Source organism: Rutilus rutilus (assembly GCF_951802725.1).
Source record: "Rutilus rutilus genome assembly, chromosome: 25".
Lineage (NCBI taxonomy): Eukaryota > Metazoa > Chordata > Actinopteri > Cypriniformes > Leuciscidae > Rutilus > Rutilus rutilus.
This window is the reverse complement of record NC_140229.1, coordinates 2822410-2843827: the sequence shown is the minus strand read 5'-3', so window position 1 is coordinate 2843827 and position 21418 is coordinate 2822410. Positions and strand designations below refer to the sequence as shown.

Below are 21418 nucleotides of genomic sequence, written 5' to 3'. Positions count from 1 at the left end.
TAAAAATGTCCTAGATTTGGCTGAAATATGTTTAAAGAATAAAAATGCAATTTATTCATTTCATTAAAAGCTGGCAGGGGAACTTAGGCTAACTTAATAAAATAATAAAATACATTTTTTGATGTAAATTCTTGACCAAAGTGTGAGCAGCGTTCTTGAAACATGAGCAGAATTAATGTCATTTTCATTCAAAATGTTCTCTCATAATTTGCCACATTGACACACACACATTTATTATTATTTTTTTATTATTATTTTTCCACTTGCACTTAAATTTGCCATTTAATGGGCGGCTACAATATTTTTTTCCCATTGCGCCTTGAGTCCTTCAGCCAAACAAAACTTTACTTTAAAAATATATATTTTTTAGAAATAAAATAACAAATTATTCATTTCCCCAAAAGCTGGCTTAATATGAATTTTAAACTTTAAATTATAAAATTTAATGTATGTTTTGAATTTTGATGCAAATTCTTGACAAGTTTTAGTGTGTTGTGTGTGTGTGTGTTTTAAATAAAATACAATTTAGTCATTTCCCAAAAAGCTGCCTTGCGAACTCAATATGATCTTTAAATTGTGAAATTATAAAATGTGTTTTGATGCAAATTCTTGACAAAAGTTTGTTTTTCAGGATTCTTTGATGAATAAAAAGTGAAAAAGAACAGCATTTATTTAAAATAGAAATCTTTTGTAACAATATACACTATCGTTCAAAAGTTTGGGGTCATTTTTTTTTATTTTATTTTTTTTAAGAATTAATACTTTTATTTTGAATAAATGCTGTTCTTGTTTTAACTTTTTATTCATCAGTGAATCCTGAAAAAAGTATCACAGATAAAAAAATAAAAATTAAGCAGCACAACTGTTTCCAAAATTGATAGTAACTCGGTATCAAATCATCATATTCAAATGATTTCTGAAGGATCATGTGACACTGAAGACTGGAGTAATGATGCTGAAAACTCAGCTTTGATCACAGTAATACATTACATTTCACAATATATTCACACAGAAAAAAGTTATTTTAAATTCTAATCATATTTTCAATATATTTTACAGATTTACAAACTTTAAATGATAAAATATTAAATTACAAATTCAGTTTTTGTACATTAATACCCACATTGATTTGATTGTGAAAGTTTTTTTTAATGACTAATTCCCGAATGAGTTCCAGAATTCGCCTCAGATGATTTGCTAAAAGCTAACCTGAAATGTCTGTATCAGTGCATCTCTAGTCACTGTACTTAGGTAATGTATGTGGATAATTTGGAGCTCTATCTTCAGTTACTTGTTGGTTATTGAAGCGGTCTTGGCCTCCCGGTTCATCACGAGCTCAGTTTAGTCACGTCCCCCGTGGAGAACACAAAGGATGTAATTGCTTTAGCTTGAGCTCAATTGCTCCAATTTGAGGCAGTCTTACACGCCAGTCAGCTGTGTGTGCGAGCGCCGTGCCAAGAAGCGCCGCGGATTACCCGCTTCTGTGCAATGCCCAAGCCCAAAAATGCCACATAAATTCGATTTGTTTAAGACGGAGGCTTGTGGCTTTTAAATTCAGCACAAATTGCAGCAGTCTAGTGTCTTTTAAAGCCTATTATTGTGTCTTGCGCTAATGGTACATGTAGAGCCGCTATAATGGCACTTCGGTACTTGACCATGATCTCTCGTGTCAGTTTGAGGTTTTGTCTTTCACGCTGAGGGTCACGGTGATGATTAGGACAAACTGTTTGGGACACAGATGGTCCCTGTGGATGGATGGACATCTGTGCATTTACATCGTCTGTTTTTAGAAAGTTGGATGCATTACATCTTTTCAGCACGCTACACCCTTCCACGCAAAATCCCAAAGCTTAAAGTCCGCCGTAGTCGATTATTTTATCCCTTAAAACTCACCAAAATGACACATTTAAAAGTTTTTTCCATGCCTTAAAATAGCTTGACTGCAACTCGACACCCTCGCCTCATTTAGTATACGCGGCTCTATGAATATGCAAATGAGCCCCGCCTCCACTCACTCACTCAGCTCAGAGATCCACTGGTTGACGATCACACGTTGATCTGATTGGTTACAAGTTAGTTTGTGACGTCAGAAACACCAGTGATTTCAAAGCGTGTTTTTGAGACTGTCACTGCAGTTTTAAGGAGGAAATACTCAGCAATGGTGTCGACTTATGAATTTACACATGCTTTGTCTTAAAGCATATTAAAACACCACATAGACACACAAACAACATCGAACATTGAAATCAAAATGGGTACATTAATGCATGTTCCTGGTCTTGCTGTGAATTAATTATCTGTGCACATTGCTTGTTTTTGTAATCATTCAAACATGTTAGTTCCTTTAACGATTTCAATAACTATAGGTAATTACATGTCAACTAGCAGTCAATAGAGTATTAGTAGACTTAATATCTGCTAACTCTTTATTTTGATCCACAACAGACATTCTACTGCCTAAAAGCAGAGGTGTCAAAAGTATTCACATTCATTACTCCGGTAGAAGTATAGATACTAGGGTTTAAAAAGACTTCTGTAGAAGTTGAAGTATCAACTCAAGCTTTTTACTGAAGTTAAAGTATAAAAGTACTTGTTTCAAAACTACTTAAAGTATAAAAGTAAAAGTAATGTAAGAAAAAAAAAATATATCTCTCTCTCTCTCTCTGTCTCTCTCTCTCTCTCTCTCTCTCTCTCTGAATCATTTGACGCGATTTGCCCCGATTTCTCCCTCGCTTACCGCATCTAGGTTTCCTTCGGAGGAGTTTTGGCGCTGCGCACAACCAAATGTGACTACAGCCTCTCACAAGTTAGAAAGACACCACAACGCCAATCAGTTTAGCGATGTGTATTCAGGAGGCGGGACTCAGATCTAAACCGTTTGTGTAATTGGCCAATTTTTATTTATTTTTTTAACGACGACAAGCCGGAATGAAAACAAGCCGAAATTAAATAGGAGTAACGAGGCTATTTTTAAAATGTAAGGAGTAGAAAGTACAGATAATTGCGTGAAAATGTAGGGAGTACAAGTAAAAAGTCCAGTAAAGTCCAGTAAAGTATAGATACCCCAAATTTCTACTTAAGTAAGGTAACGAAGAATTTGTACTTCGTTACTTGACACCTCTGCCTATAAGTAACTTTGCAACTACATGTCAACTTACTCTACTAACACTAACTAGTACTGATTCTCGACTGAGAGTTATGCCGGTTTCAGACTACATGATTATGTGATTTTGACTCCTAAATTCTTGACCAATCATCGCTCGCCGTGCATGAGATCATCGAGAAGGCGGAGCTAGAGAATGACTTTTAGAAACAAGAGCATAAACATTTCTGTTTAAACATTTCATATTCATAAACATTTCATAAACATTTCTGAAGCGGCGTGTTTTATTCTGGCTGTCTTGTCATCGGAAAAGCCTAAAAAAGGATAAACGACAGTGGACGCCGTGTCGGTCATCATCCACTGTTACACACTACTATATGAGATAAAACGATTTAAGGGTTAGCTCACGCAAAAATGAAAACTCTGTCAGTAATTACTCACCCTCATGTTGTTCCCCGTAAGACTTTCGTTCATCTTCAGAACACAAATTAAGATATTTCTGATGAAATCTGAGAGCTGTCTCACTCCTCCATAGGCTTCTAGGTAATCGAGATCTGCCATCCCAGAAAAGTTAGTAAAGACATCGTTAAAATAGTCCAAGTGACTACAGACTTTTTGTGCGCAAAAATAACGACTTTATTCAACTCTTCATTTTCTTCTGTGTTTCTCTGAGCGAGTTCACGTAGTCTAACAGCGCAGCGCTTCTGGGTTGTACGTCAGAACGGAGGCTCACTATTGGCCAGCATCACACACATGACCAGCGTCGGCCAATAGTGAGCCTCCGTTCTGACGTACAACCCAGAAGCGCTGCGCTGTAACACTACGTGAACTCGCTCAGAGAAACACACAGAAGAAAATGAAGAGTTGAATAAAGTCGTTATTTTTGTTTGTTTTTGCGCACAAAAAGTATTCTCGTCGCTTGATGAACTTAAGGGTGTAGTGTAGTCAACCAGGGCTGCCAACTCTCACGCATTCACCGTGAGACTCACGCAATTGACACCTTTCACACGCTCTCACGCCACACATCCATTTTCTCACGCACAGAAAAAATGCGGAGCAAAGAGGTACTTTTAATAATAAACTAATTCTCAGCTCTTAGATTCCGTCAATTTTATTACGAAATTCAGACAAAAATACGTTTGGCGCTTGTAAATGTGACGTGACAGATCGCTGAGCGCCTCAGTTCAAGTGCACGTGAACCGATCATCTGTTACTTTTTTATTTAAAGATGCAGTACAACTTACCGAAAGTATACATAATATCAACCAATTAGTGTTTTTCAGCCACGCAGGAGAACAATTATGTCACATAACGTTACATTTACCTCAGGAAAGCCATTTAATGACCATAGCATGTTAACTGAATAGAAAAAATAGCTAGAGAGGAGATTTTGCTGAGCACTATATTACATATTTATTATATTTTTTACTTATGTCATTAAATAATTGTTATAACAAAAACTGCATTATATTTAATTTAATTTAATTTGTTATTTTTAACCTTTAATAATACCAGCAGATTGGGCACTCTATGTTTACAGCATTAGGTGAGATTATTTTTTTAAATACATTTTTTAAATAAAACATGTATCCAAATTAGTCAATATTGAATCAAAATCGGAATCAAATCACAAGAATGGAATTGAAATCTTGAAATTTTTGTCAAGCAATAATAAAAACTGTATCCTACCAGTCATTGTACGCTACAATGTAAACATTGTAACATGTTGTCACTAAACGTCATAAAATTCTATTTAGTTACCAAATGTTTTGACAATCACAATTACACTTATTGTGATGCAATATTTGTTTTTACAACCTATCCCTAGAAAAAAATCTCACTCCAAGCTAAACTCAAAAGTTGTCAGCCCCGAGTCAACTCAAGGCTGTAGTCACTTGGACTATTTTAACGATGTCTTTACTAACTTTCTGGGCCGGCAAGTTTCAATAAGTGAGACAGCTCTCAGATTTCATCAAAAATATCTTAATTTGTGTTCCGAAGATGAACGAAAGTCTTACGGGGTTGGAACAACATGAGGGCGAGTAATTACTGATTTTCATTTTTGGGTGATCTAACCCTTTAATTCTTGCACCTCGACGCTCATTGTCCTTTACGAATCACCAAGACACGATTTAACCCCAAAATCAGGCTGATATCATGTAGTCTGAACCCGGCATTAGTTGACATCCAGTTGCAAAGTTTCTTCTAGTTAGTAGAATGTCTAAAGTGGACCACTGAAATAAAGTTTTACCCAATCGACTGCAAATATGCGTTCACGTCTAGTGCCATTTTTTTCACCAAAGCGCCCACTTTTCACCATCAAACCAAATCCCAAACGATAAAATCCACACAAAAAAAAATCCCAGTTGAATATTCTGTAGGCCTAAATGACACATTTCAGAAGTAAAACGGGTTACAGATGCCGTTTCATGTTGACTTTAAACACTTTCAAGCATCTCTTCTGCACCAAGAACGGCTGGTGTGAGGAGATTTCCCACAAGGCATTTCTTATGAATGAGAGTTTCAGTTCCATTAGAGCTGCTGTGAAACATTATCAGCCTCTTGAGTTTCAGAACTTTTACGTGATAAACTCGCCGTCCATGTCATAACCTCGTGTAAATCATCACACGGGATGTGAAGGATGTGTTTAATCAGGTTTACCTAAGAGATCCAGCCTTGCAAATTTAACCACCATAATCTTTCTTTCTCTCCTGGTTTTTGCAGTAGCTTTTCAACCCCCCCCCCCCCCCCCAAAAAAACAAGATAAACCTCAAATGCACAGCAATCTATACTGCAAACGGATGCGACGGGAAAAGAAATGTGTCATAAAGCGGCGTCCATATCTAATGCCCAGGCCCTTTTAAAGCAATAAGCAATCTCACGCAGGCTGTTAATGCGATAAGCGATCTTACGCAGGTTGTTAATGCGTGCTAAGAATGAATATATTCCTTTATGAGCCTCCGAAGACTAATTATGCCGCTCTTAAAATGTCACAAACATATGATTACAGCCTTTAGCGCACACAATAAAGATTTGCACTTAATAAAGACCTCACAGCTGCGCTCAGCTGCTCGCCCATAAATCAGGAAAGTTATCGGGAAGTGAAGTGCGGAGGGGAACATGTGAATTCTTTGATTCTCCGCGCTGAGAGAGAGTTTTGGGTTACCGGCATGAAACAATCCAGCAGATTCTCCTCTTTTGGACACACCGTCGGGCGGATAGTTTTAAAGCAGGCACCTACGCCCCCTGTTGTCGCACAAAACGACCCGTTTGTGTGTGTGTGTGCGTGCCTATAGCTTGCTTAGATCATGAACATGTCATTGTTTATTAAGCCTCATGTCAATCCAAACCTGTATGACTGTCTTTGTTGTTTTGGATCCCACTGACTTTTCTTCTTATTTCACAGGATTTGATTCATTTTAGTGAATCGGTTTGATTCACGGCTGTTTTTGTGCGCATGTCGACTTGAAACTATTTTATATCTTGCTAAGATGTACAATATTTTGTGGGATCGTTCCAAATGACTCATCCTCACGTCGTTCCAAATCTCTATGACTTTCCTATTTTTTTGTCTTTTCATGTTTAAAATAATGACTCATTCGAGTCCTGTGCAGCAAAATTATTCAATAGCTGTACTTTTGCCCATTAAATGTGTTTTGAAATTTAATTTCGTGTGTCTATTTCGTGCCACCACCCTAAATGTCAGATATGTACTGATAAAAATAAACGGATTAATCACTGAATGATCATTTTAAAAGGCTACTAACTTAAATGGCTGCAGGGAGCCAGTAAATAAAAGCTGTATGACTTTCTTTTCCCATTAAACTAACAAACTAATTGTTGTTTTGGACCCTATTGACTTTTCTTCTTCTTTTGTGTTTCACAGGAGAAAGAAAGTCCCAGCCGTTCAATTTATTTTAGTGATTCAGTTTGTTCCAACGTTTCATTTTTCAAAACAAAAACAATAATGAAAATACTCAAGCACATTTAAGCAATCATTTAAAAGCAGCAAAACTACAAGTTTAACCAGCAATGCTGTAACAAGTTGTCCCTGCAGCTTTAACACACATGCAATAACCAAACACAATCCTGAAATATCATATGGGAAAGTTGAATTCATTGAAATGAATCGGTTTGAACAGTTTATGACTCATTTGAAATTATTAATTAGCTGCTGGTGTGTGTTACTTTTGACTATCAATGTGTTTTTAGAGTGCATTTATCTATTTCCACCACCGTTATTGCCAGATTAAAATAAATGATTAATCATTAAATAATTATTTAATGCTTAAATAGCTTCAGTGTAGTCTTAGAAGCCTATAAGCAGCCGTAAGCAAAACCTGTATGAATTTCTGTGTCCGTTAAACCAAATGTTGTCTGGATCCCTCTTCATCTTCTTCTTCTGTGTTTTACAGGAGAAAGAAAGTCAAACCGGTTTGGAACGACATGAGGGCGAGTAAATGACTACATTATCCCTGCAAATTACAGGCTCCTATGATGCTGTTTAAGTGGGTTATCTTTCTAAATCATTATTCAATTATTAATAATTTAATTTTTTTCAGCTAGTTAGTTATTTTGCTCCACATGGACTCAAATGATTCAATGAATCATGAACTGTTCAAACAAAACTGATTCACTAAAATGAATTGAACTTTCCCACATGATATTTTAGGACGCATGTCAAAATAGAGCTTGTTCCTGAACATTTTTGCTGGTTAAACTAGTAGTGTCGCTTTCAAATAGTTCACTCCTTTGCTCATGAGATCATGAGTATTTTCGTGCAAATGTGTGTGTGTGTGTGAAAGAAAAAACCGCCGCGTGTCCTTGCACCGGTGCATGTCACAGGAGATGTGAGAGAGGACAGAAATGATGAAACCGGAGACTGCAGACGCGGCCTGCAGAGATCATATTAGGAGCTGCGACCATCGATCGGTTCTAGCACTTAAATTTCAAGCGTGACAAAACTGTAGGCAAATTAATTGTTCGCCAGAATATTACACATCAGAGTACATTAATCCTCTCCAGAGCCGCACGCCGTATGAATACTAATAGAGCTGCCAGACGCCTCTCCTCTCGTCTGTCCATTCGCTCGTCTGCTCCTCTCTCCTTTTGTTTCCTTCTTATTTCCCGTCCTCATTGTTTTTTCGTCTCTCTCTCTCTCTCTTTCTCTCTCTCTCTCTCTCTCTCTCTCTCTCGCGCGCGCGTCTTTTCTCCTTCAATTGCCAGTGACATTAACTGGCAACAGCGTTCATTAATATTCATATATCCTCCCAATACCTGCGGTATCTGCGAGCCGCGCGGCTTCTTTTTGTGATTGAATCGTTTGAAGTGTTTCCTTTTTTAAAAAATAATTGTCTGTAAAATTTGGGAACTGACATTTAGACTCACTTGTGTCTCACGCTTTATGGGCCTTGGCAGGTATCCGGGCGCTAAATGTATAAATAAATCTGGGATTACACAAGACGACGGAAGAAAGACTTAGGTGAGCTTTCACAGTAGGAACATTATTGCATGTTAAAGTCATAAAATAAAGGCCGTATGTAAAGCGTGCGCTCGGCCAAGTCCGTGTGCTTTCAATTAACAGCGCGAGGTTACGTGTGTTAAAATAATCCAGTGAAAATACTCGCTCTCACACTTTCATGCTCTCTCTCTCTCTCTCTCTTTTTTTTTTTTCCTTCTTTTTCCAGAAAGCATCCCGGCTAGTCCAAACATTGGAGCGGTTCTCGTATTTCAGACCCCCACTTTGTCTTCTGTGCCGAGTTCAGTGAGGCTCCCGGTCAGAAATGTACACAAGCCTAATTCGAGTTCGAAGATCTCCGAATAACCCGAAAGGGATCAAATTAAAATTCCAAGACGGGCGGAGAAAAAAAAAGCGATGTGGGGTTTGAAAGTGGCCCCTGCTTCTTTAAGCTGGATTTAAGTGATCAAAGTTTCATATGAGGCAGCCATTGGTGGTATTGAGTTACTCTAATGGCTGCCATGTGCTCCTGCCGACGGGCCGATCCACGGGCGTCTCCAGGGTGTCAGGCGCAAGACAGTTGTAAAAAGAGGCTTTACAATGGGAGAGCGGGATCGGCTAAAACCAGATGCCTCGTGCACTTTCAGACCTCGTGCATTTTTTTCCGAATTAGCTCCAGATTTTTGGAGGAGCGCGTCGTGCATGGAGCATCTCTCAAGACCGTGCCAGCCGACAGCGTTCCCCTCTCCATCGCGCTTATTTACTGATGCGTGGCTTCCCCATTCCCACTAAACTGCAGGAGACACAAGTGACAATAAAAGTCAAACACTCGGTGGTTGCCGGAGTCCTGGCTGGTTATTAGTATGTAAATGAAATCATCACAGCTGTTGTATGCGCGGAGAGGGGGAGAGCGGAGACAACGAACCCTGCATTCTGATGCTGTCTCCTGAACAACCATCAGGCCTGGCCACCTCTTCCACACCCTGCAGTCAAGCAATAATGCATGCGCAAATGCTTTTATGCATGCAATTACATTATGGATAAAGTATAGTGTACACATATACAGGTTAATTAGCAAAGCGGCTGGGATTGCTTTCGTTCAGTGAGCGGAGAATGCCTGTAGATGTGTTTTGAAATCGCAAAAGCTTTATGGAAATGAAATAATTAGTACTTGGGTATGTTTAAAACTGATTTAGATCTATAGCAGCCAAAATCAAGGCATTGTTTTTTAGGATCAGTTGAGGAAAAGCTTTACATTTCAATCAAAGTTTCCTCTAAACAAGTCTTTGTAAAAACAGCCTGTAAAAAATCAATGATTTTTAAAAAATATATTTATATTTTTCATTTATGTGTACATATATTAATTTAACCTTTTATCAGGTACTTATATTTATTTAGAAGTCTTTGTAAAAAAAAATAAATAAATCAGGCATATAAAATTTACATTTATATTATATAGTTAAATTTTTTCAAAATACATTTTTATTTTTAGTTTACGTGTACATATATTAATATTATATATTTTATATAAATGTATATTTTTAGCAGGTACTTATATTTATTTAGCAGTGTTTGTAAAAAAATAAATAAATCAGGCGCATAAAATTAACATTTATATTGATTAATTATTTAAATTTTTAATTTACGTCTACATATATACATTTTATATATTTTATTTAAATTTATATTTTTAGCAGGTATTTTTTGTGTAGTAAAATAATTTACATTTATATATTAATAAATAATAATACTTTTAATTTACATTTACATTGTTTATAATATTTTTTATGCAAAGCAACCTGCAAATGAATAATACAACAAAGCGAGAAATGAGAAAATTCTTTCTCATATCCCAGTATAATATACTATTTTTATAGTTTTTTCTTATTATTATATTGTTATACAATAGTTATTTGTATCAGCATCCGAGCTATCCTGACACAGAAACATCAGATCAGCCAATAGGGTGAGCTTTGGGGCGGGGCTACCTGCAGATTCGACCAATGGCAGAAGGGGAGAGTGTTCAGGGACACATATTTGAAAACATCATTACTTTTGCAATTACATTTGGGTCACATTTGACTAATTTAAATTTGCAGCGTGTATATGCTCGCACGCAAATCATGAGAACAACATCAAACTTTACCATTATGAGAAAATGCATTGCGTCAGATTGGAAATATTTCAAGAACATGCAGTATGGGGTTTGATTTAAAGCTGTGATTTAAACTTTCAGCATGTAAACTCTCAAATTCCAGGCACAAATCATTGTCTTATTTATTTTTCCAAAGGATAATATTATGAGAAAACTCAAATTTTTTCCCAGACAGTAAACAAAAGCATTCCCCCCAAAAACTGATTTCTGCCGCAGATGAAACATAGACGCTGCCAAATCTCCGGCTGAAATTGTTTCCATATCTGCGCCATGTATTCAATGCCCATCTGCCCGAACTCCTGCACATACCGCCAGCAAAAACACAATGAGTAATTCTCTCCAAACATAGACATAAAACCTGCCATTCCCGCTCCATCAGCCCTATACGCAAAAAAAAAAAAAAAATGTTGGAGAGAACGTAAAAAAAAGATCTAGTTTCGGATCATCCACTTGAGAAAACTAATTAGGCCGCCATTGTGGAAAATGTTACTCAAGGCTTTGATCAAACATCACGGGTCCAAGTCTCAGGATCAGATGTGTTCAACTTAAGTCCAAACAAATCCAGGAAAGAGCTTTCAATCTAAATAAAGCACTGTTTTTCAGCTCGGCCCGCCTCCGCCTGGTAAATAAATAATGCTCTACGATATAGACGACAGGCAAAATGTCAGATTGTCTGCTATTTAAATGCATAGAGGTGTGATGAGTGAAACATATGGGAGATTTGAGAGCTAGCAGCGGTTTCTGATCAAACCAGCCGTTACGGTGTGTAGTGTGCATTTTGGCTGCTTTTGACATAGTAATCCGACGGGTTTTATGTAAAAATATGCTAAGATAGCATCACGGTGCATCTGTATCACTTCGTCTGCCACGTTTCATTAAGCTAAATTTTATGACGTGTGCTCTTTAAGTCTGAGAATTTATGGATAGATGTCTCTCGAAATTCCATCACGTCGACGGCATTGCTCTTCATTCGCAGCGGGTGTGTTTAACGCCCGCTCTCCATCCCCGTGTAACTTCCGAGCGAGCTTATGGAGACGGATTCCGACGCACTCTTCCTCAACTTCATCATAAAGATGACTTGATTTAGCGTGCGTTTACATAAGCTCTAATGTTTAATTGCCTGCAGTGAGTGAACTTGCATGCAAAGCGTGAAAGAAAGCGTGTTCTCGTGGCCTGAATTGTTTGATACCGAGAGGTTACAGAGTGAGGAGCTTTTGTTTGTTCGCCTCACCTTCCCTCCTACACTCACTGTCTCCCCCTGTGATTAAAAAACATCATCAGCATCTCATTAGCACTGATTTGCATAGTAACAGCATGAATATTGTGAGTGTGTTTCTGGGGGTAGGGGTAACTTAATGAATGCGACAGCCTCTTCTGTTTAACTAATTTTTTGCCTCATCCATATTCAGATGACTCTTGGAATCAGACAGCGGTTAAAGTTTCTCGCTGAAGACATGCAGACGTGATCGCACCTGATTCCTGAACCCAGAGGAGACTTTTAAGCGCTCAGATGTTGCTCTTTCGACACTCGGGAGACTTGAAGGCATCTTGAAATTTACATTATTTACTTTTTAAATGCGTGTTTGTGGTCCTATTGTGCATGATTCATCAGTGCACGCTCTTAAGGAAAAAAAGGTTTGTCGCTTTACGCCACGTTACGGATGCAAAATGGTTGTGAATGGCGTATCGTGTTTAAAAATCCTTGGGGAAAAAATAAAAATACACACAGATGTTGATTGATCACAGACTTTGGAACAATTTGAGATGTTGTTGAGGCTATGAAGGAGATTGCATGTGAGATTATTGTTGGTTTTATGATTTAAATCAATTGATTTATTCTCATTGCTGTCATTTGTGATTTTTCTTTGTTACAGGAAAGCCTTTGCAAACTGCATTGCTCAAATGTTGCTCATTCATAGCTCAAAAGACCTAATGGAGAACCTAGTTATGTTTCAGTTAAGTATCAACCATGTTTCAGATGTTTCACATAAAATGACTTGGGTAAAATAAAATATGACTCAGTTGTTAATTCATGAGTAACGTTTGAGACGTTGCTGAGATCTCTTTTGAGTCTCTGTGAGATTATTGTTGGTTTTATGATGTAAGTCTAAATTTAATCTCATTGCTGTCATTTGAGATATTCCTTTATTACAGGAAACTTTTCCAATCTGTATTGCTCAAATGTTGCTCATTCATAGCTCAAATTGACCTAATGGAGATGCTAGTTATGTTTCATGTAAGTATCAACTTTGTTTCAAATGTTTACCCTAAAATGACTTGGGTAAAATACAAATACACACAGTTGTTGAGTTCATAGTGAGATCGATCACACTTTGGTGTCTTGATAAATGTGAGTACAAATCGAGATGTTGTTGAGTCTATGAAGGAGATGCATGTGAGATTATTGATGGTTTTATGATTTAAATCAATTGATTTATTCTCATTGCTGTCATTTGTGATTTTTCTTTGTTACAGGAAAGCCTTTGCAAACTGTATTGCTCAAATGTTGCTCATTCATAGCTCAAAAGACCTAATGGAGAACCTAGTTATGTTTCAGTTAAGTATCAACCATGTTTCAGATGTTTCACATAAAATGACTTGGGTAAAATAAAATATGACTCAGTTGTTAATTCATGAGTAACGTTTGAGACGTTGCTGGGATCTCTTTTGAGTCTCTGTGAGATTATTGTTGGTTTTATGATGTAAGTCCCTCAATTTAATCTCATTGCTGTCATTTGAGATATTCCTTTATTACAGGAAACTTTTCCAAACTGTATTGCTCAAATGTTGCTCATTCACAGCTCAAAGGACCTAAAGGAGATTCTAGTGTCAACTCTGTGTCAGATGTTTACCATAAATTACTTATGTAAAATAAAATACGAGTCAGTTGTTGAGTTCATATTGATATGAGAGTACAGTTTGAGAAGTTGCTGAGATCTCTTTTGAGTCTCTGGAGGAGATGCATGTGAGATTATTGTTGGTTTTATGATTTAAATCTCTCGATTTATTCTCAATGCTGTCATCTGTGATTTTTCTTTGTTACAGGAAAGCCTTTGCAAACTGTATTGCTCAAATGTTGCTCATTCATAGCTCAAAAGACCTAATGGAGATCCTAGTTATGTTTCAGTTAAGTATCAACCATGTTTCAGATGTTTCACATAAAATTACTTGGGTAAAATAAAATATGACTCAGTTGTTAATTCATGAGTACAGTTTGAGACGTTGCTGAGATCTCTTTTGAGTCTCTGGAGGAGATTTATGTGAGATTATTGTTGGTTTTATGATTTAAGTCCCTCAATTTAATCTCATTGCTGTCATTTGTGATTTTTCTTTATTACAGGAAAACCTTTTCAATCTGTATTGCTCAAATGTTGCTCATTCATAGCTCAAATTGACCTAATGGAGATGCTAGTTATGTTTCATGTAAGTATCAACTTTGTTTCAAATGTTTACCCTAAAATGACTTGGGTAAAATACAAATACACACAGTTGTTGAGGTCATAGTGAGATCGATCACACTTTGGTGTCTTGATAAATGTGAGTACAAATTGAGATGTTGTTGAGTCTATGAAGGAGATGCATGTGAGATTATTGATGGTTTTATGATTTAAATCTCTCGATTTATTCTCATTGCTGTCATTTGTGATTTTTCTTTGTTACAGGAAAGCCTTTGCAAACTTTATTGCTCAAATGTTGCTCATTCATAGCTCAAAATACCTAATTGAGATGCTAGTTATGTTTCATGTAAGTATCAACTTTGTTTCAGATGTTTCACATAAAATGACTTGGGTAAAATCAAATATGACTCAGTTGTTAATTCATGAGTACAGTTTGAGACGTTGCTGAGATCTCTTTTGAGTCTCTGGAGGAGATGCATGTGAGATTATTGTTGATTTTATGATTTAAATCAATTGATTTAATCTCATTGCTGTCATCTGTGATTTTTCTTTATTACAGGAAAACCTTTTCAATCTGTATTGCTCAAATGTTGCTCATTCATACCTCAAATTGACCTAATGGAGATGCTTGTTATGTTTCATGTAAGTATCAACTTTGTTTCAAATGTTTACCCTAAAATGACTTGGGTAAAATACAAATACACACAGTTGTGGAGTTCATAGTGAGATCGATCACACTTTGGTGTCTTGATAAATGTGAGTACAAATCGAGATGTTGTTGAGTCTATGAAGGAGATGCATGTGAGATTATTGATGGTTTTATGATTTAAATCTCTCGATTTACTCTCATTGCTGTCATTTGTGATTTTCAGAAAAACCTTTCCAAACTGTATTGCTCAAATGTTGCTCATCCATAGCTCAAAGGATCTGAAGTTATGTTTCACTAAGTAAGTATCAGTTTTGTTACAGATTAGTCAATATTCAAGCTATAAAAGCAACGTGGAAAGAGTAGAGCTGTTCGCGTTCACGAAATGTTGACGTTGAGATCTTCTGTGCAGGTGCCATTCTGTTTTGGCACTTTCTTTGCGCCGGCCACATGATGGATGACGCCAGCGAATTGCAGCATGCAGTATTTTCCCGCAGTTGATTGCAAACTGACTCCGGGTAACATAATTATTTACACTGACACAATAATGTAAAATGATTAACATCCGCTCATATTCATGCCGGTATAAATCACCAGCCCACGTTGGGGTTCATCGTTCGGCGTCTCGCCCTCAGATTGGACGCTGGCCAGATAAGAGGAATATTAATCGTGAAGATATGCCGCATGGTCGTTTAAAACTTCGAGAAAAGAGAGGCCCTGGCAGAGTCTTTGGCAGAGCGATGGCTTCTGGCTCCAGCGGGCACCGCTCAAGATGGATCACCACCCGACTCCTCAACATAGATGTCCTACCTGTGCATGAAATAGGGCTTGACCGGCCAACGTCCACTTTTTCTACCCCTTTCTCCCCCAAAAAGAGAATTACTGCTGGGAGGCTCTGGACAATTTTATGTAGGGCTGGAGAACAAAAATCAATATTTAATTATCTGTGAGCGTTTGGTGTCACTACATCTTTAGATCTGTAGGGTGGAGTGGACAGGGTCACCGGGCCGGTAAGTGAGTCCGTCAGTGACGAGGCCGTCTCATCCCAAGGCTCCGATTGGCCTGTCTTCAATCACCACAGGAGCCATGACTGACAAGTCATTTATACGTCCACCTGCGTGTTTGGAGAAGGCCACCTTAAGAATGAGCCTGCGTGACGTGCGTACAGTACGCTTGAAGTTAAATATGGTTTTGACCTATGGGAAATATGGCTTAAACACCCCACCTAGAGGCGGGATGGGACACTTGCCGGGATGGTGGGTGGAATTCAGTTCATTCTACTGGTTATTATCTGATTATTATAATGGAGAATGTTATTATTTGCTATTTGCTTGTGTTTCTTTATTTTATGTCATAATTCTGTTTTATATTTTTCAGCACCCTTAAACTTTCCTTCTATTTCCCTGTTTAAACACACGTGATCACCGACTTCATCTTTTGTGACTTATTTGACGTGCTTGAATGTAGTTGCATAGCATGTGGATTCATTTAACAAGAAAATATCAAGGCATAATAGTGAGAATTCTTTGATTATTTCCCGTTTTCATCTGAATTTGGGGGGAACAGCATCCTAGCACAGTTATAATCAGTTTGATGTACTTTTTCAGGGCAAGATCAGAGAGATAATGTTTCTGCTTTGCATTTTCCTAATGAAATGGAATTTTTGATTTGATATTTCATATTAAATATTTATTCTTTATTTTATGTCATAACTTACATTTTTCAGAATCCTAAAACTGTTTATTTTTGCGTTTACAGTACATTAAAAGACAATCTGTTGTAATTTATTAAACACTCTAGCGTGTGAATTTATTTTAGTAAAGAAAGAGCACAGCATAATACTGATAATACTTCGATTATTGAGTTTTCATGTGAATTTTAAAACATTTCAGAAGTTGCGATCAGTTCGATCTTGATTCTTTCTTTCTTTCCATTTGCGTAATGACCTAAATATTCCAGAATTTGAAACATTTATTCTTTATTTGTGTCATAACTTTGTTTTTTACATTTTTCAAAATCATAAACCTTGTCTATTTCTGTGTTTTAAATTTTAAATCATAGACTTAATCTGTTATAAATTATATAACACACTGGTTTGTAGTTTCATAGCATGTGAATTCATTTTAAGAGCAGCACAATATGATAATTCTTTATTTTCAATTTTCTTTATTTTCCCATTTGAAAACATCTCAGTGCTGTTATGATCCGTCTATTATGATTTATTTAACGTATCTTATGGTATCTTCGAGCATACCAAAAATATCTGCCAGCCACCAGCGTAAAAATCCATTATGGCTTAATAATAGATATAATGGAGATGAAGGCAATTAAAAATTTCATAGAGGCTTGACTCTTGTGATAAACGTACAATCCGTTTGAATCCGTTCATTTGGCTAATGATTTCTTAGGAAGAGAAAATGAACTTGCAATGCAAGGGTCAAACTGGAAACGCTTGAACTCCTGTAATTACTGACTGCCATTCTTTCACGAAAGTAGTTCAGGGACAGACTCTTTTCCCAGAGCTTCGTAAGAGACAGTTCTGTACCTCTTTTCCCCGAATGTCCTTTGCACTCGGAGTTAGAGGACACAGAATTGGGACCCTTCTTGAGTTTAATGGTAGCGCACAGCCAATCGATACACTTCAGCTACAAAGGAACAGTTGAGGGACCAAAGGCCCAAACACATTACACGCTGGTCAAGGCCAATAGCAATCTGATGTTGAGGTTAGAAAAACACGCTAGAACTGTTAGCCTCCAGTTGCTCAGGCGGGCCGCTCCGGTAGACCAATCTGTCTTTGATTTGCCATTGTTACAGTTCAACTCCCAGTACGGGGCGGAACGTGAATAAGATGTAAAAACAGTATTGAAAAGTCTTTGTGTTAAAGCATCAATTAGCCTAGAGCTAACTGCTAACTTGTGGGCTATTTGCAGAATGGAAAATTGAAAATATAAGGTCATGCATTATGTGTGCATGTAAGGTCAGGACCATTCAGTGTCTAATGCAGTGTGATTTGGTTGGCTATATTCAGAATTGAATACTAGCTTAGGCTATATTGCGCAGTATACACTGTATACTGTGTACAATTGTTTTTTTTTACATTTGTTAAAGTCAAGAAAATTGTTAAAATACCTAGAGATTGGCATGGAGTACTTTCCATAAGATCATCTCTCAATGCAAATCAAACCAGCTATTAGGCTAACTGAAATAAAACCATGCCAATCTCTAGGTATGGTGAAGGCTATGTGATGATGTGGGGCTATTTTAATTCCAAAGGCCAAGGGAACTTTATCAGGATGCATAGTATCCTGGATCCATGAAATAACTGGCCTTTAAAAATAAAAATCTGCCTGCCTCTATGGGAATTTAACATAGGGGTGTCCAAACTTATGCATCTTAAGGAAGAACATTTATTTATTTACGATACATTATTCATTCACAAAGAAAATTGGTGTCCTTAAAGGTTGGATTTTTCCTAATTTTTATAATTAAGGCATTAAGTTCAATTTCCAAAAGATGATTTTTTATTCCTCTTTTTAGTCAACTTTAGCATGGGTGTCTAAACTTATGCATAGCACTGTAGTTAAAGACTTTAGATATAGTAAGACGGTTTGCTCATATTATGGGAGAAAGTGCAACGCAAAATATGGCGGAATAAGTCCCGCCTTCTAAATAAAAGAGCCAATCGCTGATCGGTAAACTCATTGTGTCACTGCAGCTGAGCACTAGAGCGCAACCGTCGGAAAAACTCCATTATGCATATTTTGCAATAAACTAAATATATTGTTTTACACATTTGTATCACCATTTGTAAATTAGTAGTTTTATATGTCTCCATCATTTTTAATTCGCTTGTGCTGTTTGCACAAAGCTTCATGGGATTGTATTCTTTCCCTCACTAAAGCCGTTAAGCACACAGTCTTTGTCAGATTTTCAAAAACTTTTTTGTTTCAATTCAAAGCCTTGGTTCATGGCTTATAACTCTTTAACGAAGACTTTTTTTTTAAACCCCAATGGGAGAATGAATGGAAAAAATACTTCAGGAACTAGCGCTGCTGAAAAAATAAATGAAAGAAATAAAAATAAAATAAATAAATAAAATAAAAGAGCCAATCGCTGATTGGTAAATTCCAAGGGGGTAATCTTTCAGAAAAAACTGAAGCTTCCCTGGGGGCCGCCATTGATTAGCAGACCATCGCCTGCTGTTAGCATCCCATTGACTCCCATTCATTTTGGCGTCACTTTGACAGCGAATAACTTTACATCTGAGGCGCTTAAAGACTCCATTTGTCCATTATTTATTTCTGAAGAAACATGAAAATGTATAAATGGCTCCATTACCTTGTATCTTACGTTATGGCCCCGTAGAAGCAGTTTTTGTAAAAATAGGCTAACGATTGCGTCATAACCACGCGACTCTCTGTCGCACAGTAGAGAGATTACCGTATGGACAGGAGGAGAAGCTCGCGGGCGATCGGGGGGACGTGAAGGCAAAATGACAAAATAATGAATCAGAATACTTAGCAAAAGTTGCTCCTGCTCCTAGCTGATGCACACCTCCTCCTCACGCTCTCCGTCTCTGCAAGTTTCGGAAGGGAATGATTCAGATTTCTCTCGGCACAGCTACTAGAAGACAGACGGGTTGCTCACGTCACATCTACGTCGTCAAGCTCAGTTTGAGTGCGCAGTACGCTCGACCATCAGGAAGTTAGTGCTTCTAATTGACTTCACTTTTCTCCGTTGAATCCAATGGGGTCGCTGTGTCACTGACTGCAGCTGCCATTAGAAAGTCTGTTTGGTATAGAAACAGTCTTTGGCTGCGTCTGAAGTCGAATACTCTCTTCAGTAGGTACTTATTTTGAATAAGTAATTACTTCACGACTGTTCATCAAAAAAATACGTTCTGCATAGTATGAATGTGTGTACTATGAATGTAATCTAGACGCACTACATCTGCTACGTTGTCATTGTCACGTGACCTGTCAGCGTCAGTTGCGTCGCTTCATTGTCATTCACAAATCCTCATGGGATGGTAAAGTGTCCATCAGATGCACAGAATATCGCCAGAGGAAGTAGGTCATCTGGGTACTTTTTGCCTACTTTTATGAGTAATGTAAATTCAGACATACTTCTTTTGTCACATACTACTATATAGTAGGGAAGTATGCGATCTTGGATGCTGTCAGTGGATCTAGCCTGAAAAACAAGCCTTTTAACACTATTTGAGCATAAGAAACAACATTTATGAGATAGCCTAGTTGTTGTCAGATTTCATTGGTGATTTGAAATATGAAAAGTAATCGTACAACAGCTTTGAAGAATTTGATGTTTCCCCATTCAAAGAGATACAAGCTGTACGTGCATGAGTGAAATAGCTGACCGAGAGGTGTTTCAAAAAGGACTTGCCTTGAAGGAACTATCATTTTTTTCCTTAGATGCAGTTTTGATATTAACAAAATACCTCTCTGTTTATCTAGTTTTCACAAGCAGGTCCTTTTGACATGGTGTTTGGCTTTTAAACATAACTTCTAATAATAGCCTAAGTATATCACACACCAAAGAAAAACTTTAGTTTTTAGACATTGGTTTGAGTCTGATATATTATTAGTTGGTCACATTTTGAGTATTACTGAACTATATCTGAAATTTAAGTGTCATATTTCTGTTAAAGAGTATTGTATTGTCATGAATATCTATTTCTGCCTAAATTTCATCTCTATTCAGAAATCAGGGCACTTGGGGTAACACTGTAGGAAGCAAAGTCTCCAAACATTTGTTTTTAGATAAACTTGATTTAGTTAATGATAAATGCAGTAACTAATCGATTAGATCTCTTCTTGTTAATATCTCTTCTCCTCCATCTAAATCTGTTTGGGTTAATATGTTTCCCTCATTTGAGTGGGAACATTTTTGGGGAGTTCTTAGTCGGTATTGTGTAACAAATAAAACCAAAGAAGTGTCATTTAAAATTGCTCTCAGAATATATCATGTGAAAGACACATTAGAGCGTTTTCACTTGGGTATTGATTACAATGGCTGTCTATTGTGCATATGTTCATCAATCTTTTGGTATGAGATGTCTCAATTTCTAGGTGTTAAAATGAACGGCAACCTAGTCTTGAATTTGTCTTCTGTCCACTGGCGGAGCTAGGGGGTGGCCAGGGGTGGCCGTGGCCATGCACACTCTAAAAAATGCTGGGTTGTGTTAACCCAATGTTGGGTCAAATATGGACTAACCCAACGTTGGGTTAAAAATTCAATTTAAAAATGGACAAACCCAGCCGTTGGTTTACATTTTTAATGTAACCAATGCAATTTGTCCATTTTTAAATTGCATTTTTGTCCATTTTTGATTTTGTCCAAAATGCAATTTGTCCATTTTTTAAGTGCATTTTTTAACCCAACGTTGGGTTAGTCCATATTTGACCCAAAATTGGGTTAACACAACCCAGCAGTTTTTAGAGTGCACCCTTAGTCTAAGCTTGGCCACCCCTCTCAGCTCTCACAACTGCTGTTTCTGTCTCTTTTTTTATTGACAAAAATTGAGTTTTTTTAAAACGCTGAACCGTCTCTTTAAGACCACAAAAAAACGTGAGACTTTTCAGACACACACTCCAGCTTCACCTCAGAATGAGCTTCAGCAGAACATCAGACAGTGATA

General features: G+C 37.2%; 1 long non-coding RNA gene across 3 annotated transcripts in view; it reads left to right on the top strand.

The window, feature by feature from the left end:
- LOC311284857 overlaps nt 1-16477 on the top strand; it is a 29239-nt gene extending 12762 nt beyond the window's left edge. The window contains exons 4-10 of one of the 3 annotated variants that reach the window (XR_014626272.1): nt 12126-13842; nt 14057-14139; nt 14379-14460; nt 14674-14756; nt 14987-15061; nt 15173-15278; nt 15396-16477. This is a non-coding gene — a long non-coding RNA (uncharacterized lncRNA). Of the gene's footprint in view, nt 1-12125; nt 13843-14056; nt 14140-14378; nt 14461-14673; nt 15062-15172; nt 15279-15357 lie in introns of all 3 variants that reach the window. The other 2 variants (XR_014626273.1, XR_014626274.1) reach the window with 2 other exon arrangements.
- The last annotated feature ends 4941 nt before the right edge of the window (nt 16478-21418 follow it).